General features: G+C 38.7%; 1 protein-coding gene across 2 annotated transcripts in view; it reads left to right on the top strand.

The window, feature by feature from the left end:
• The first annotated feature begins 14947 nt into the window (after positions 1–14947).
• The window catches only part of LOC105922822 (NACHT, LRR and PYD domains-containing protein 12-like), a 52385-nt gene continuing 49929 nt past the window's right edge, over positions 14948–17403 (top strand). Inside the window, exon 1 of one of the 2 annotated variants that reach the window (XM_036125333.1) lies at positions 14948–15024. The gene's annotated coding sequence lies outside the window, so the exon portion shown is untranslated. Of the gene's footprint in view, positions 15025–16183; positions 16258–17403 lie in introns of those variants that run through there. The other variant, XM_036125334.1, reaches the window with a different exon arrangement.

Here is a 17403-nt window from a genome sequence, read left to right as displayed (position 1 = left end):
AGTGCTGAGGCATCATTAGTGTGTTCAGCTTGAATCAGCAGGTTAGGGTAGCAAGTCGACCGCCCCAAGATGGCGGCCGTAATTCCTGCGCAGCGACAGTCAATGCGGGGTCTACTCTTATATTATGTCTATGCCTACACCGGGCTTGGGGTAGACGTGATGACGTCGTATCGCAACCAGGAAGTGCTCCAAAGGCTAGACCGTCCCATTTACCAACGGCTGAGGAGGGGCGGAGTTAAGATGGCGGACTGAGCAGACGTTCTTTCCAGAAGGTCCCAGAATTTTGCCCAAACTTCTGTAACTTTTCCAGCCTAAAAGTTTATCATGGAGCCTCACAAAGTCATAAAACCTGCCAAGCTTAAACTGGATCTTAAAGAATGTGAAAGAGAGCCAAAACTTGACCGAGTCGGCAAGAATGTGGAACACGACTATGCGATGGAGGTGTCTCAGTTAAACAAGAGGGAGCGTGAAGGCAACTCTGCTCCTCCGACTCCAAGTAAGACTCAGACAGGAAAGAAAACAAAGCCAGATGAAACAAGCGAATCTCCCGTCTCAAATGAAGCCATTCTTCAAGCTATTCTAAATCTTGAAAAGAGAGTGGAGAATCAGCTTGTGGATATGAAGGAGCAAATGAGGCAGAGTGGCACAATGCTTGCTAGCTTAGCAAAAGCGGTGCAGTTTAATACAGAAGAAGTGCAGGACTGCAAAAAAAGTGTGAAAAAATTAGAGGAGCAAAATGTTTCCTTGAAGAAAGAAGTTTCTGAGTTAACAGAACGAGTCAGAGAGCAAGAACGATATAGAATGAGATGGTGTCTCCGCATCAAAGGTTTGGAGGAAAGAGAGGGAGAGGACATCCGAACAAGAGTGGTCCACATTCTCCAGAAAATTGTTCCCGACCTAAAGGGGAAAATTGAAGAGGCGGTGGACATAGTGCATCGGCTTGGAAGGAAGACTGACAACAGAAAACGACACGTCTTAATTCTCTTCACCCACAGACGAGTGAAAGAAGACATCTGGAAGAGAAGCAAAGGCTCGGCAGTTTGCAAGGAAGCAGGGATCCAGTTTGCTGAGATGATGCCAAAAGAAGATCTGGAGGAGAGGAGAAGGCTGTGGCCACATATCGAGCAGGCCAGGCGCGCAGGGAAACAAGCCTTTTTCCGAGGTCCACACGGCTTCATTGAGGGACGCAGGATTGGAGACGGCTAAGAGAGGCAGACGGAGAAGTTTTCAGAATGACATAAAGACGGGACACACTAGTTTGTTAGGGAAGAAAGCCATCTGCTGTTAGTTGGGTGAGCAGTTCAACTTATAATTGTTGTGTTTCTAAGCGTTTTAAGTTCTCGTTATGAACAATACTTTTTCATTCGGTTCCTTAAATGTTCGGGGCATCAAAGACATTGTGAAAAGAAAAGCACTCTTTTTGTTTTGTAAAGGGCAAAACTGTCACTGTTTTCTATTACAAGAAACTCATTCAGCAGAAGTGGATGAAACGTTCTGGACTAACCAATGGGGCGACAGGATGTTATTCAGCCATGGCTCAAATAAGTCAGCTGGTGTTGCTATCTGCTTTAACAAGTTTTCAGGGGAGATTTTAACACACAGAGCAGATGTGGCAGGTCATTGGTTAATTGTGGTTGTTAAAAAAGAGGATAGGTTGTTTTTTATTACAAATGTCTATGGATACAATAACGAAATGCAAAATAAAAGATTACTGGTTAAAATAACCAAAGTCATAATGGAACTTAAAACTCTTTATCCCACGAGCTATTTGGTGTTTGGGGGAGACTGGAATATGAGTCCAGATGAATGGAATGATAGATGGCCCTCAAGAACAGGCAGAACAAGACTCAACGAGATAATCTATGATTTCATGGCTAGAAATAATCTGATTGATATCTGGAGAGAGAAAAATCCTGATAGAAAAGAGTTCACATGGTTTAAACCAAATGATAATATCAAATCTAGAATTGATTACTGGCTTGTTAGTTTTGAAATATCCAGGCTTGTTTCATCTGTAACCATCTCTAAAGCTCCAGTTTCAGAGCACTGCTGCATAACCCTAACACTACAACCCTCCACAAGATCACATAATAACAAAAGCTACTGGAAATTTAATGCTAATTTATTGATTAACAATGATTACTGTTCAAAAGCAAGGGAAATTATTCACAGTATTGAAAGGGATGAAACATTTGAACATTTTGTAAGTAAATGGGAGTATATTAAATTTAAAATTAGAGAATTTTCAATTTACTTTAGTAAAACTCTACAGAGAAAAAGAAAAGAATATGAAAGCAACATACTAAGGGATATTTCCCAATACTGTGGTTCAGTGGATGATAATGACCATAAGGACAGGTTAATTCAGCTACAAAATCAGCTAGATAAACTCTATTTGGAAAAACCTAAGGGAGCTTTCATAAGATCCAAAGCAAAATGGTTAGAGGAAGGGGAAAAGAATTCAGCATATTTTTGCAAGTTAGAAAAATGTAGACAGGAAAGAAATTCAGTTGCTTGTCTCTTAATTAATGGAACAGAATGTAAAGATCCATCCAACATTGAAAATGAGATTTTCAATTTTTACTCTACCCTTTACGACTCTAGTTCTTTTGGAGATGATGACAATTCAATATTTGATCTAATTAAAGAATTCATTCCACAAATTGATGAATCCTGGAAAAGTTCATGTGAGTCTGAATTTAGGATTGAGGAATTAGATGCAGCTATTGGCAAAATGTCACTGAACAAAAGCCCAGGAACAGACGGCCTCACAACCAATTTTTATCAACATTTTTGGGCTGATATTAGGGAAATCCTTTTTAAAGTCATTAAGGAATGTCTGGAGAATGGAGAATTGACAGCAAGTATGAAGCAGGGGCTGATAACCTTAATTCCTAAATCTGGAAAAGATCAAAGGTTGTTGAACAATTTAAGACCGATAACACTGCTTAACGTTGATTATAAAATATTCTCAGGAGCTATTGCCGCTAGACTTAAAGAAGGCCTTTCAGCAGTTATTGGTGAATCACAATCAGGTTTCTTGAAAGGACGATCCATTCACAATAATATTAGATTAGTACTAGACTTAATAGAGTATAAAGAAGTGATACAAAAAGAGGGTTTTATTCTTTTTTTAGATTTTTATAAAGCATTCGATTCCTTGAAGCACACATTTATGCTAAAAACTCTGCATCATTTTGGATTTGGTGATAAATTTATTAAAGCGATTGCTATTTTATATAAAGGAATAAATAGTTCTGTTACTTATGGAAGAGGTACTTGCCGTAGGTTTGAGATTAGAAGAGGTATACGACAAGGATGTGGATGCTCTCCCTTATTGTTTATTCTGGTTGCAGAAATTCTTTCAATTCGTATTAAGAACAGTGATATCCAAGGTATTTCAGTGTTGAATAAACAAATTAAAATCAGTCAATTAGCTGACGATACCACTCTGTTTTTAAAAAATGAAGGACAAATTCAATTAGCTCTAGAGTTAATAAATCAGTTCTCTGTTTCAGGTTTAAACCTAAATTTAAATAAATGTGAACTATTGCCACTTCACAACCCAACATTTCAATCCCTATACAATATTAACATTAAATCAGAGGTAAAATATTTAGGTATAGTTATTTCCAAAAAAAAAATATGAAAATAAATGAGAATTTGAACTTTGTGAAGAAATTGGATAACTGTAAATCTATTTTAAACAGCTGGTTAAGGAGAGACATTTCTTTATTTGGTAGAGTGTTATTGTCCAAAATGGAGGGTCTTTCTAGAATAATTTACCCGGCCTCTTCTCTACCGGTATCGAGGGAGTTAATCAAGAGAACTAATGATATTCTTCTGAAATTCATTTGGAGGAATAGATGCCATTACATAAGAAAAGATGATGTTGTTAAATCATTGGTTGAAGGAGGATTAAATGTTATTGATTTTGATGTAATGAACGGGGTCCTTAAACTAAAATGGCTAAAAAGTTTTTTTAAAAATACAGATTCCTTTTGGTTTATGATCCCCAATTTTATTTTTGAAAAAATGGGAGGAATTGATTTTCTTTTACGTTGTGACTTTAGTTGTAATTCATTGCAAATCAAACTCTCTGCGTTTCATCAGCAAGTACTCTTGTATTGGAAATTGATTTATAAACATAATTTTACTCCACACAACATTCCTATTTGGAATAACAGATATGTATTGGTCAACAGAAAGTCAGTATTCGAAAGGGAATGGTATGCTAAAGGCATCTGGTCTGTTAGTCACTTAATGGATTCAGAGGGGAACTTTTTGGATTTTGGTCGTTTTTGTGTCCAGTACAACCTAAATTGCTCCGAAAAACTGTATAACAAACTGTTAAAATCTATACCCTATTCGTTTAGATCCCTAGTTAAAAATATTTTGTTATACTCAGACATTTCACCTATACTGAGATCATTGCAGATCGAAGATATTCAGATTCAAGATATTAGATGCAACAATAAGATGTTGAGGAATTTCTTCATAAAAGAACTTTTCCCAAACCCAATTAGAAGACATTACATTCTAAAGGACTTTACAGCAGATCAGATCATTAAAATAAGAACTAATTGCATAACTTACCCTCTGCCACCAAAAGCGAAAGAGATGCAATTCAAAATTATCAATGAAATATATCCAACTAAAGAATTTCTGACATCTAAGTTTAAGTTTGATACAGAAGATTGTGTTTTTTGCATGAGAAATGTGGAGAGTTTGAAACATCTATTCTTTTTTTGTGAATCAATTTTTAAATTTTGGAATGTTTTCCAAAATTGGCTTAACTGGAAGAACATTGTTTTGTCGCCACTATCTGAAACAAGTATTTTATTTGGTTTAGAAAATGAGAATAAGGCTCTTGAATATTTAGTAAATTACCTTATACTGTTGGGAAAATTTTTCATTCATAGATGTAGGTATTTTAAGACAAAACCTACTTTTTGCCATTGGAAAAATGACTTTGATTTATTTTATAAATCGCTGAGACTGACTAATTCCAAACCCGCTCTTAAAGTATCATCCTTGTTGGAAAACTTTAATTTGATATAAAATTGCCCTTTGTTATTATTTTATTCTATTATTTTACTTTTGTACAGTTTTGTTATAATTTTATTTCAGACACAATTCAGGTGTGTAAACAATGTAACGTTTATGATGTCTTGTTTCTGTATTATTTCATGGTTTTTAATTATTTTATACTTGCTCGAAGATGCTCCATATTATGGTATGACAGGTCACTGTCATGACTTTTTCTGTTAAGAAGTTATTTAAACGTAAATTGCATGTACAATTCGCCCTGTCATTGTTTTGTATTTTGTACCACTTGCAATAAAAAAAAAAAAAAACAACGGCTGAGGATCCTCCGGAGCATCCTCCGATGGCTGGGTCCTCCTAAGGCTGAGTAGGCTGGGTCCTTCGAAGGACGCAGCCGCCGAATTGAGACACAGCTTTAGGCTCATGCTTAGTGTTGTGATTGTAGATGATACCACCAAAAATGAAGAGAGACATAAGGAGCTATTTTAACACTCAGACAGTAAGTATCATAGGATGATATAAAAGGTTGTGTTACATTTAATCCTTTAATACTAAAAACACACTTGTATAATAGTAACATTATATGATTATAGGAAACACAGATATCCAGTAATAATGATGCAGGGCAGCTTGGAGGTGAAGCAGCTGGCCCTTCAGTGCTTCAGGTGATGTCTAATTTATTTTAATTACAAATTAAGGAGCAACTTTTTATTTATATACAATATATATAGTGCTTATAAAATTTGTATTAATGTAGCAAAAAATGCTGCTTTTCTCTTTAAACGAAATGTCCCCTGATGCTCACGTCAAGTATAAAAAAAATAGGGGCATGCATATTGCGTAGGATCAATGACATCAAACCAATGAAACTTGAGACCAGTAATGTCCCTACCAAAGTTGAAATCAAACCTACGCCCATGGTCAGACTGTCTGTCCAACTTGCATGAAGTGAGGAAAAAGGGGTCTGAATCTATTACAGGGACCTGTCCTGTATTCTGTAAATGGTTTGTTTTAATATTTACCGGTGAAGATTTTGATAGTGTCTTGTAAGGGAAACAAATATTTTGGGGTTTTACTCCCAACTGTACAGCTGTGTTAATTTTTTGCCACACCCCCAGATGAATCTTTATCTCACTCTGATTAGTCAATTTTGTCAGACCAGTGACATGGACATGAATGAGCCAATCAGGTGTTGTAAGAATTTTTGAAAATCCAAGTGAGAATCCAGTATCGATACAAAACCTCCTGCCAGTATCAAAATTTCTCACATTCAGACAGTTCAGCTCGAGAACTTGTTCTCTACTTCATACAACCTATAGTTTATCCTTGGTAGTTTACAAGATCAAAAACCAACAGCCTTTTTAAAGGCTAATTGCCCTTTATATTTCAATATCATATTATTATATTACATATTTTTATAGTATATTGTATATTATATTAAATTAGTAGTAATAACATTAAGACTTTGAAAGGCTAGTGTAAAGTTGCTAACTAGCAACTCACATAATTAACAAAACTCACATAATTTAGCGTATGGCTAAATTTTATTTTAGTACATTCCCACATTGTTCCTGGTTCCACACTTTTGAGTTTTTTTTTCCTCAATACAAAATTAAAACAACTTAGGATATTTACATATTTACAGCACATATTTACATATTATATACATATACCGTAGGAATTTGCAAGACAAGCTTCTATATCAGCATCTTAAGAGACACTTGCCATTAATAACATGGACCCAAAACAAAAAAGTGGTGCCTCAAAAAGAAGAGCAAAAAAAGATCAAGGAGGCAAAGCAGCCACTATTTCTAAAACACGTTCCTCTGATCTCAAATTTCTGTGATAAGCCGCTGGATATCAGTGAGAACAATACAGCTAATGTTCTAGTGATGGTTCTAGTGATGAAGATGTGATCACTGCTGGTTTAGTGTCACCTGTCAGTGATGTACCTATACAGATCGAGTCAGGTGCTGAACAGGAATGCCTGCCCTGCCCAGCTAGCAAAGACCACCAGCAGCAGAAAGATCATGATCAAATGAAACTTGCAGGTGTGTCAGACCCACAATCAGACCAGTCAGCTGCATTCTCAGAGAATCTTTTTTCAACTGAGGAGGCCATGGACTCCAACTCCTGGTGTGAAACTTTCACACCAGGAGTTGACCCAGTACCATTACCGACCAAGCCAAGTCGATTCTCGTTAGTAGAAACAGAAACTTAGTAGAAACTTCAAAACAGAAGTGCTAATTACCCAGCCTCAGTCAGGGATAGGAGCATTGGGGGTACAAGTAGGCGCTTTACAAATGCCTTACTTAGTTGCTGTCTTCCCAATAGGCAAACTGTGACTAGGCAATGGCTACTTTACTCCCCTTCAACTGGCTATGTGTATTGTTTTGCTTGCAAACTGTTTTCCAGTAAGCACAATACTTTTGTTCATGGATTTTCTGACTGGAAACATTCAGAGCGGATTGGTGAGCATGAGAGGAGTGTGGAGCATAGGACATGCATGCTAGCATTACATAATCGCTCCAGAGGAACAGCAACAATTGCCTCTGACATTGTCAAACAGCTTGATGCAGAAAGACAATACTGGTGGTAAGTTTTGAAAAGAGTTGTTGCAGTCATTCAGTTTTTGGGAGAGAGGGGACACGCTTTTAGGGGAGATGATGAGCTTCTGGGATCAGCCCACAATGGTAATTTTTTTTGGCATCATAGAACTGTTAGCCAAGTTTGACCCATTCCTAGCTGAGCACCTCCAAAAGTTTGGAGGTAAGGGAAAAGGGTCTGTGTCCTACTTATCATCAACAGTCTGTGAATAATTTATCCATTTAATGGGAGAGAGAACAAAGCAGGCAATTGTTAATGAGATCAAAGAGTCAAAATACTTTTCTGTTATTATTGACTCCACTCCAGACTTTGCTCATGTGGACCAACTCGCTTTTATTTTCAGGTTTGTTAATAATAACGGACATGTAGTTGAGCGTTTTCTGGCTTTTGAGCCTATTGAAAACCATAGTGGGGGTAGTTTGGCTGAATGTGTTGTTGCTATGGTGGAGAACCTGGGCCTAGACTTATCTAACTGTAGGGGCCAGTCATATAATAATGCAAGTAACATGTCGGGGAAAGTACAATGGAGTCCAAGCTCATCTTAAACGAAGAAATCGTTTGATTTGCTATGTCCCTTGTGCAGCACATTCATTGAATTTAGTTGGTGTCAATGCTGTTGACAGTAGCCCAGAAGCTGGACGTTTTTTTGACTTTGTACAGCCAATGTAAAGTTTTTGTGCATCATCTACACACAGGTGGGGAAAGGTTTTCCGTGATACTGATATAAAACTTACACTGAAATCACTTTTAGGTACTCGGTGGAGCGCACGGCCTAAGTCGACTAAAGCTCTTTGGAAATATTATGCGCAACTGAGAGAGGCATTGAATGATACGTCTACAGACATGGAGGAGAAACGTGAAACTCGAAGTGAAGCCTCTGCTCTCTGTGACAAAACGGACACACTGGAGATAGCCTTCATGGCACACTTCTGGGACACAGTACTTCAGAGATTCCATGCCACCAGCCCGCAGTTGCAGAAGCATGATTTTGACATTTGTACAGCTACACAACTTCTCTTGTCTTTACGAGACTTTGTGGCAGCACAAAGAGATAATTTTGAGGTGTTTGAAGGGGCAGCTTTACATGTCACCACTGCTGTCTCCCAAGAGTACAGGCATGACCTTCAGCGCACAAAGAAGCACAAAATTATGTCTGATGACATAAGAGCCAGGTGTAACATTTAAAGGAAAGGATAAGTTTCGGATCGAAACTTTCAACGTTGTCATTGACAAACTCGTGTCCTGTCTTGATCACCGTTTGAATGCATGTACACACTTAACCAAGCTCTTTGATGTTCTTTTCATGCCTGACAATATGTCCAATAGCGAGCTCTCTTTAAAGGCTAATTAACTCGCTGCAGCATACGCTTCAGATTTTAACATGTGCCTGGCAGATGAACTGATACAATATAAATCATTCATATCAGAAAAAGAAAAATGTCCAAGTAAAATGCTCAAAACCATGATTGATTTGGATTTACAGTGAACCTTTCCGAATGTCTACATAGCACTTAAACTTTTTTTGACCGTGCCTATTACAAACTGTGAAGGGAGCGTTCATTCTCCAAACTGAGTCGTATTAAGAATGAACTCAGGATTAGGATGTGCCAAAACCGCTTGAACTCCCTGTCACTTCTGGCCATTGAATCAGACCTGGTTAGACAGATTAATTTTGATGAATTAGTGAATGACTTTGCAAGAAGGAAGAGTAGAAAAAAGTTATATAAAATGGATTATTGAAGCCTGGGTTAGGGTTAATTGACAGGTTGTTTATCATTTCCCGTTTTAAACGTCTTGATAATATATCTAATCGGAACTCCATTTATAGGTTCATGGCAAATTAGAATTTTCCAAATGTATCAAAACTCTCCCCTCCTTTAAAACATGACACATGCAGGCTGTCTCACGATGCGTTCTATTGGATCACGGGCGCAAAAGCGCGACGGGTAGCCTATTCGTTTTTTGTTTTAATCTGTTATAGCATGCTTACTTGCCTTGCCAAGTGTAGATGGCAGAAAATAGTGAATAGAAAATGTAATGAACGTACAATTACAGTCGAGGATTTAAACATAGTAAATATAGTATGGGTAGCAAGAAGACAAATGGATCATACAGCTAATAGCAAGATTTAATGCAGCCACAATGATTTCAGGTAGGACAATATGGTTTCCTTTATCATATGCCCGCCGTGGCAGCACTAGTTAGCAATAAAGTCTCTAGAAATATGATTTTGACTGCGTCCAGTAGTGTGTGTCGTTATATCTTAGGTTAGATTTCATAGCTTCATAGCTTTCATAACTTGTCTCTTTGACAAGCTAAGGCAAGCCCACCTTCCAACAACATTTTAGGCTACATGGTGCACTTCAGCTAACAACCCACGTCTAAACCTTAGCAAGTTGTTAGTTTCATTGAACATATTGACAGTATTTCTGATTGCGCTTAGTTTCAGCAATTTAATTCTCTTTGCATTTTTGAATTTACATTGTTTGAGATCGTGTGCATATAGCTGCACCTAGTATTTCTGCTAGGTTTCATTGAACTAATTGAACTTCTTTGCCCAGGGGCCCAGACTACCCTTAATCCGTCCCTGGTGGAAGGACTTCAGAACCAGGTCCATGTTCTCTACGTTCTTAGTCTTAGTGAGGACTTCAGAACCGGGTCCATGTTCTCTACGTTCTTAGTCTTAGTGAGGACTTCAGAACCGGGTCCATGTTCTCTACGTTCTTAGTCTTAGTGGAAGGACTTCAGAACCGGGTCCATGTTCTCTACGTTCTTAGTCTTAGTGAGGACTTCAGAACCGGGTCCATGTTCTCTACGTTCTTAGTCTTAGTGAGGACTTCAGAACCGGGTCCATGTTCTCTACGTTCTTAGTTTTAGTGGAAGGACTTCAGAACCGGGTCCATGTTCTCTACGTTCTTAGTCTTAGTGGAAGGAATTCAGAACCAGGTCCATGTTCTCTACGTTCTTAGTCTTAGTGAGGACCTCAGAACCGGGTCCATGTTCTCTACGTTCTTAGTCTTAGTGAGGACTTCAGAACCGGGTCCATGTTCTCTACGTTCTTAGTTTTAGTGAGGACGCGAGCAGCAGCGTTCTGGATCAGCTGCAGCGTTCTGATGCACTTTTTGGGCAGACCTGTGAAAACACCGTTGCAGTGATCAGTTCTACTAAAGATAAACGCATGGATTTGTTTGTCCAGATCCTGCTGAGACATCAGTCCTTTAATCCTGGAAATGGACATTTTGTCAGGATAAGTTCCAGCTGAATACGGCTTTGGTTCCAGAGTTGATATGGAAGTACAAACAGATCCTCTAATTTTTAGGATTTTTTCAGTAAAGAAGTTAGCAAATTCATTGCAGGCCCTGGTGGAGTGGAGTTCTGAAGCCACGGACACAGGAGGATTTGTTAACCTATCGACTGTGGAAAATAAGACACGAGCATTATTAATGTTTTTGTTGATGATCTCAGGGAACAAAGATTCTCTTGCATTTTTCAGTTGTAAGTTATTTCTGTAAAGTCTCTCTTTATAGATGTCATAGTGAACCTGAAGTCTGTTCTTTCTCCACCTGCGTTCAACTTTCCGACATTCCCTTTTTTCACTTCTAACTGATGGAGCATTTCTCCAAGGAGATTTATTCTTCCCGTAAAAAACCTTCACTTTAACTGGAGCAATGCAGTTAATGATGTCTTGTCAGGATTTGTTTATTGATGAACTCAGAACACACACAGGACAAAAGTTTGAGAGGTTTATTGAAGGGTAGATGACTGATGGAAGATGTAACCAGAGGTGCAGGAATACAACGGCTCAGGGGTGCAGGTGAAGGCAGGGGCTGACGGCCAGGAGAGAGAGAGTCCAACAACGCTGAGCGGGGTGGCACAGAGCAGAGCCTTCTCAGAGCGGCTAGTCAGGTTAGCAAATCACTGGGGACACCAGAACACAGAGCAGAACTTCCCAGGAACAACGGTGAGGCACAAAGTCTTTCAACGTGGCAAAACTAACCTTAAATCCGAAAACAGAAATAGACCTTCCAAGGCAAGGACGAGGACTGGCATGGAGTGGATGATACTGAAGACGGACCAGCACTAAAGTGAGGCAGAGGGAGGTTTAAATAGGAAGACTAACAGGTGACATGCATCTGACTGAATAATTACTAACAGGTGTGACTGACTGCAAGGAGAGTGAAGTGAAGGCTGGGTGGAAGGGAAGGCTGAAGTGAGGGGAAGGAGAAACTAAAAACAATAAATAAAGTTAAACCCTAACTAAAACTAAAACAAGGTGGAAAAACCGAAAACCAATGGCAACAAAAGCCGAATCAAAACAAAACCATGACATGTCAGAGACTTTAGACTGAAAGTTATCTGCTAGCTCATCAGCTGAGTTGCAGCCCAAGGTTGAAGTAGCAGAGTAAGCTTGAATAAAAGTTTCTGTGGCATTGTCCTTAAAGGTGCGTTTTCTTATGATGTCCCTTTGGCTAAATGTATCACTGGAAATTATGCTTTCAAAGGTAACAGAAAAGTGATCAGATAGAGCAACATCAGTTACATTGACCTTAGAAATCTTTAGACCTTTAGTGATGATCAAGTCCAAAATATGTCCCTGTGCGTTGGCTGTTTAACATGTTGAGTTGAACCAAATTTTTTAAGTAGACTTAGACTTAGACAACTTTATTTGTCATTTTGTATGCACAGAGTGCGTACAGAATGAAATTACGTTGCTTACAGCTTGAAAATTACAATAAATTACAGTATAAAGTGCAGCAGTGATTTAAAAGTAAACAATTGAAATGTAAACAATGCAGGAGAAAGAGACAGTGTGCAATCACATTGTACAGGTGAGTATAAACCATTTATATGTGCAGAAGTGATTGTGCAAAGGGCATTTGTGCAAGAATGCATTTAGAAACTAAGAGTTCGGCAGCATTTGTAATGCTGGACAGAGATGCAGTGATGCAAATGTACAAATGTGCGAACATGGTGCAGAATCCAGTTTTATAGTTCAGCAGTTCAACAGTCCTAAGTGTGTCACACAGTTCTTTTGCACTTCTGTCTTCAGGGTTGTCAACGTGAAAGTTGAAGTCTCCAACAATAATTAAACAGTCATAATCAATGCATATCACAGATAGAAGGTCACTAAAATCATTAAAAAAGTTTGATGTGGACTTAGGAGGCCTGTAAACATTCAGAAACATAGTTCGTACCGGGCTCTTTACCTGGAGAGCCAAATGTTCAAAAGATTTGAATTTTCCCAAAAACACCTTTTTACACTTTAGTGAATCATTAAACAATGTTGCTACTCCTCCACCTTTCCTTTGCTGTCTGCTCTCACAAAGAAAATTGTAGTTTGGAGGAGTTAACTCCAACAGAATATGTGCTTCATTAAGGTCATGTAACCATGTTTAACATCAAGATTATTGTCAATATTGAAGTCATTAATTAAAAGGGATTTTCCTGACAGATAATTAATGTTGAATAAACCCAGTTTAAATGACTTAGTTGTGGATGTTGTCTCTTTGGGACGTTGCATCTGACAGTTTGACTTTTAAGTAAGATTTTTTTATTCCTGTTTGTTATCCTTTTTCTTTTGTTATTTCTGCCACGTATCATAACAGATACTCCATAATCTCGGCGTCCATAGGAGAGTTTTCAGTTACGTTATGCAAACCTTGACAGGAATCTACGACAGTAAGCAGTTTGTGAAGAGGACAGCTTCACTTGTCAGAGAGGCAGAACTTGAGTTCACTCCGTCTGACCTGGTCAATGCATCTCTGGGAGAAGCTGGAGATTAAATGTGATTTTTAGTTATTGATCAAAACGTACTGTTAGGACCTGCAGAACAGCTGACTACCTATACTGAAATACTGAAGTCAGCAATTAATTTGTGGCTTTTTGATTCACCAGCAAACCTGTCATGGTTGATTTGATAGCCTCGACACTTTACATTATTATTTATCCATAACCAATATTTGTCCAAGGTGAATATTATCAATATAAAAACTAATGGTTTAACAATGCAAAGTGGAGAACAGTTTTCGGCTCTCAAATTTTTGAGAAGAAACATTGGAGGTAACCTGCTCCTAACTAGGTTAGGAGCAGGTTAAGCAGCCTTATGAGGACACTGAATTGTTCACTAAAACAGGATTAGACTGGTGTAAAAGTCAGGGTGTGATAATGATCTGGTTGATAGTGGCAGGTATTCAAATGGGTAGAATATCCACTGATACATGAAACCACTGCATACATGAAACCTCAAGTCACCTGTTTTAACGACCACCGGCCTGTTGCACTGATTCCCATCATGATGAAGTGCTTTGAAAGGTTGGTGAAAGAACAGATCATCTCCAGTGTCCCCCCAACACTCGCCCGTAGACCAGTTTGTCTACGGGCTCCACTGAGGATGGCATCTCCTCCGCTCTTCATCTGAGCCTGGCACACCTGGAGGAGAAGAACACGCCCGCGCGGATGCTGTTCCTGGACTTCAGTTCAGCATTCAACACCATCATCCCACAGCATCTGGTGGGAAAACTAAAATATCTGGGCTTCAGCACACCCCTTCGCAACTGGCTGCTAGACTTCCTCACCAACAGACCTCAGTCAGTCCGGGTCGGTCAGAACAACTCCAATGTCATCACCCTCAGCACGCACCCCCCGTTGAGTTGAGTTACATTGAGTTATTCACAACTCAACGTAAATGCATTTTTGCACAAATGCCTTTTTGCACCATTATTTTAGCACATAAAAATGTTTTGAACATTCTCCTGCACACTGTGATTTTACACTGTTTTTCTCTGTTGCTCACTGTTTTTCTCCTGCATTGTTTATTCCACCTGGAATCTCATTACACTCTTGCAAGCTGTATGCTACGAAATTTTGTTCTGTATGCACACTGTACATACAAAATGACAATAAAGTTGTCTAGGTTATTGTCAGTATGTAGAGAGTACATACAAAACGAAATTTCGTTGCATACAGCTTATGACAGTGTAATGGGATTGCAGGTGGAATAAGGTAACGTTACAATATAAACTGCAGCATTGATCAGATGTAACAATACAAGAGAAAATGTAATGTTTATATAATGCCTGATCACAACAACAGTTAAAATGTCCTACAGAATAGATCTGTTATTCAAAGAAACATTTTAGTTGGAGCTTTCTCACAAAAAAGATGTTTGATTTTTTATAGATCCCAGCAACATGGTGAAGTGAGAAGTGTCATGTTTTGTAACAAACCGCCTGCTTTCCTGTTAATGAGTACGGGAGGGGCAGGCTGAGCACTTCCTGTTTCTCATGTGTACTTGCAGCAGGAAGTGAAGCTCAGGTTCCATTTAGTCTCAGAAGAACAAAAAGAAGAAACACGTTTGTGTCAGAATTAAAGGTAAAATCATTTTATTCCAACTTTTCTTCTGCTTAGTGAGTCTTTCTTTGGAAAGTCAGAGTTCTGTTTGATCGTCTGTTGACACCCAGATCTTTGTGACAGAGAATACTTTATAACCGCGTCAGAAGCTATAAATGTGTTTATGATGATCGTTTCTGGTCGTGGGGGGGGGGGGGGGGGGGGGGGGGGGTTGTATGGACGCTGAAATAGCGGTCCAATCAGCTTTGTTTCATATTTATCTGACCAGACATGGAAGTGGATATGTTTTACTTTTGTGAAACTAAGGCCTCCAAACATGTTTGGAGGCCTTAGTCGCAAATACCCCCCCACACACACCCCCATCGCAAATCCCCCCGGTCCTTCGCTGCATGTCTCTCCACCTCTTCCAACCGATTCCTGTCAGCCTACTTTTAGATCCCAGCAACATGGTGAAGTGTTGACTTATTTAGCAGCTTTCAGACACGGGTTTGTTCAAACTGTAATACAGGAAGACCGTAGAAAAAAAATAAATCACCTGGAAGATTTAAAAGATTGACAAAGAACCACAGAAAAAGCATCAAAACGAGAGACATAACACAGAAAACACAGATGTTGAAATGACAACATTTTAATTATAAAAAAAAAAATTGAGAGAAGATGCTGATAATAAATCAATCTCTGCCTTTATTGGTAATAGTCTGGCAGTAAATTGTTTGCTACTGCTGGTGTTTATCAGATCATATTACATTTTCAGGCTTAAATATCTATATTAGGAATATTGTAAAAGGCAAAGGGTTTCTCTGTTAAAATGAACAAATACTTTAAATAGAAATATCAAGATTCGTAGTAGAAAAATGGAGCAGACTTTAATTAAAGTAAAAAATAAAATTATTCACCTTACCAGTTATGAAACCAGAAACAGATAGTGATGATTTTAGAGCAGCTATACTTGTAATGTGTCTATTTAATATCTCTAAGCAGTTTTAGAAATATTAAACTAACTAAAAAAGTATCTCCTTGTCTCCTTAAAAGGCTTCATGTCTTCTTGAAGTTAAAATTATCCTCCAAATTACTGAATGTCTTTGAACACATCGTGTTTGGTAACAAACCGCCTGATTTCCTGTAAATGAGTACGGGAGGGGCAGGCTGAGCACTTCCTATTTCTCATGTGTACTTGCAGCAGGAAGAGAAGCTCAGGCTCCATTTTGTCTTCGAAGAACAAAAAGAAAAAACACGTGTGTGTCAGAATTAAAGGTAAAATCATTTTATTCCAACTTTTCTTCATCTTAGGATGTTTTTATATGGGAAGTCAGTTCTGTTTGATCCTCTGTTGACACCCATTTCTTTGTTACAGAGAATACTTAATAACCAGACCTCAACTTTTATCAAAAGTTAAGAGTGAGATTATGCTAATTTTGGGGGTGGGGCTTGTTTGGGTGGGGCTAACTAGACCCTGGAAGAGCCGGTGGAGTCAACTCCATCTCATTTTTATCCCACCAGACATTGAAGAAAACATGTATTACTTTTGTTAAAAAAAAGAAAAAGACGTGTTAATATTTTATTGTTCAGTTAGTGGATTAAAACATAAAAAACACACAATTGTAAAAATAATACTGAATAAAATAAAGTAGTTTTAAAGGTATACTATGCAACGGGGTTGATTTTCCAGCGAGGCTCCCCCCAGAGGGCGAAAGTAAAAGTGCACTGTCATAAAGATGCTCAGCTGTTCTGGTTTCTCTGTCAAGCCAGGCGCGGTTGTTTTGAGCTTAGCAGACAGGCGAACGCAACGAAAAGTGGAAAAAACGGCAGTACAAACAATGACTAACACAGTGAAGGTATGAACATCAAGCTTCCCGCAGCGCTAACTTGGCGAGGCGGCGGCGGCCGCCGCCGCCTCGCCAGTTTTATTATTATTATTATTATTATTTTTTTTATTTTTATTTTTTTTTATTTTTATTTTTTTTTATTTTATTTTTTTATGTTGGCGAGACGATACCGCCACCGCCTCGCCAAGCCGCGGCTGCCGCGGCCGCCGCCGCCTCGCCGCGGTGGCGTCTCGCCAACATAAAAAAAAAAAAAAAAAAAAATAAATAATAATAATAATAATAATAAAACTCGATATGCTTGCATGTTTATTTGACGTTAACATGCGGTTCTTTGTTGTTGCTTTCGCGCGTGCATATAGTGAATGGCAGGGCAAAAACACATGGAGTTCTCGCCGTAAAGCGAGACTTCTGTGTGTGCGGGCCGTGAGCTCTTGCAATTGCAAGTGCGGTATTTCCCCCACAGACCCCCAGGGCGGCCGAGAAAACCTTTGTTCGACCTGAAATGACTCATTTAATCATCCAAAACGGTATGGAACACATTAATTAACTGAAAAATGTTGCATAGTATGCCTTT

Source organism: Fundulus heteroclitus, chromosome 21 (assembly GCF_011125445.2).
Source record: "Fundulus heteroclitus isolate FHET01 chromosome 21, MU-UCD_Fhet_4.1, whole genome shotgun sequence".
Lineage (NCBI taxonomy): Eukaryota > Metazoa > Chordata > Actinopteri > Cyprinodontiformes > Fundulidae > Fundulus > Fundulus heteroclitus.
Note: the sequence above shows the minus strand (reverse complement) of the source record. Positions and strands in the feature narration are given on the sequence as shown.